The 1,947-nt window shown below is 60.7% G+C and overlaps 1 pseudogene across 1 annotated transcript; it reads left to right on the forward strand.

The window, feature by feature from the left end:
* The first annotated feature begins 90 nt into the window (after positions 1-90).
* Positions 91-1,743, forward strand: LOC105518944 (annotated as a pseudogene). The gene is made up of 5 exons (XR_001002899.1): positions 91-205; positions 520-615; positions 800-941; positions 1,046-1,384; positions 1,660-1,743. The product of XR_001002899.1 is annotated as a C-type lectin domain family 4 member G-like (transcript).
* The last annotated feature ends 204 nt before the right edge of the window (positions 1,744-1,947 follow it).

Genomic DNA, 1,947 nt, shown 5'->3' on the forward strand with positions numbered 1-1,947 from the left:
GACGGGAGCGAGGCCTGCGGCGAGCGGGGCGGGACGGGCTGGTCTCCGAAGTCCCGCCCCATCCTCGCGGTCCTCGCCCCTCTGGTCCAGCTGCTCTTAGGCTCGCGGACGCAGACGCAGCTGCAGACCACGCGCGCGGAGCTTGGGGAGGCGCAGGCAAAGCTGATGGAGCAGGAGAGCGCCCTGCGGGAACTGCTTGAGCGCGGTGAGAGCCCGACACGACGCCAGCCCTGAGTCCTGGCCATGTGCCCCGACCCCGACCCCGTCCTGAATGCTGACCCCTGACCCCGATCATGCACCCCGTCCTGACCCTGACGCTGCACTCTGACCTTGACTGCCACCCCTAGCGCCGGCCACACCTGGATCCTGCCCAGTTGTAACCGTCCTTGACCCTGTGCCATCCTGGTCGCCGGCACCGAGGGTACAATGACTACGGACTGGGATCCTGACCTTTAGCTAGTCATGATCCTGCTCCTGACCCTGAGCCCAACCAAAATCCCCATTCCCTTGACCCCGCAGTGATCCAGGGCTTGGCTGAAGCCCGCAGGGACTGCGAGGACGTCCGCCCTGGGCTGTTCCTGGCGCTGGAGGCCGTGAGGCTGCAGAACAGTGAGGGTGACGGGGAAAGAGGGTAGCGGGGGGAAGGGGGGTGGGAGGGTGTAAGTGGACCCTGCCCGTGTACCTCGCTCTTTGACCTTGGCCTGGTCCTGTGGTTCCACCCCTGGGCCCTTGGGGCCAAACCCCTACCCCCTGCATCCTCTCGGTTTGCTCGACGTCTCTGACCCTCGCCACCCCGCAGGTTCCTGTGAGCCGTGTCCCACGTCGTGGCTGCCCTTCGGGAGCTCCTGCCACTATTTCTCTGTGCGGAAGACCACGTGGGCAGAGGCGCAAGGCCACTGCGCCGATGCCAGCACACATCTGTAGGGGGCCTGGAGGAGCAGGTGTGCAGGAGGAGGGGGCGTTCACCCGAGGGGGCGTGGCCGGGCGGTGGGGCGGCGCGGGAGGGGGCAGGACTCTGCAGGCTCAGGTGTCTCCTCCTTTCTAGGACTTCCTGAGTCATCACACTAGCGTCCTTGAATACTGGATCAGCCGCGAGGCGGTGCAACACCTGTGCAAGGTTCAGGGCTCCTCGTGGGTGGACGGAGTCCCACTCAGCTTCAGGTAGGGGAAGGGCTCCTGGTGAAACCTGGGGGCCACAGGTTAGACTCTAGAGGACATGCTTTGAGGCCGAGGCGGGCGGATCACCTGAGGTCAGGAGTTCAAGACCAGCATGTGAAACGTGGCGAAACCCCGTCTCTACTAAAAATATAAAAAATTAGCCGGGTGTGGTGGCGCACCAGCTAACCCGGGAGGCTGAGGCGCGAGAATCACTTGAACCTGGGAGGCAGGGGTTGCAGTGAGCGAAATCGCGCCACTGCACTCCACCCTGTGAGAATGGGAAAAAAAAAATGCTGGGGGAGGTAGCTCAGGCCTATAATCCCAGCACTTTGGGAGGCCGAGGCAGGTGGATCACGAGGTCAGGAGATCGAGACCATCCTGGCTAACATGGTGAAACCCATCTCTACTAAAAATACAAAAAATTAGCCAGGCATGGTGGCAGGCACCTGTAGTCCCAGCTACTTGGGAGGCTGAGGCAGGAGAATGGCATGAACCCGGGAGGCAGAGGTTGCAGTGAGCCGGGATCGCGCCACTGCACTCTAGCCTGGGCGACAGAGAAAGACTCCATCTCAAAAAAAAAAAAAATTTTTTTAAAGCAGGTCCAGAGGGCCAGTTGCTGGAGTGAAGGCTGCAAAAGACCCAGAGCTCTGGTTGCCTGGCAATTTATTGAGTACAATCTTTTGATCTAAGAAGCAGCGGTAGGGGGTGAAACGGTGAAGGAGGGGGAGCGCACGTCATTGGAAAGATCTATAGCAGTGGCGGTTATATGAATTTCCTTTAAGCTAAAAG

This window comes from Colobus angolensis, unplaced genomic scaffold (assembly GCF_000951035.1).
Source record: "Colobus angolensis palliatus isolate OR3802 unplaced genomic scaffold, Cang.pa_1.0 Scaffold3323, whole genome shotgun sequence".
Taxonomy (NCBI): domain Eukaryota; kingdom Metazoa; phylum Chordata; class Mammalia; order Primates; family Cercopithecidae; genus Colobus; species Colobus angolensis.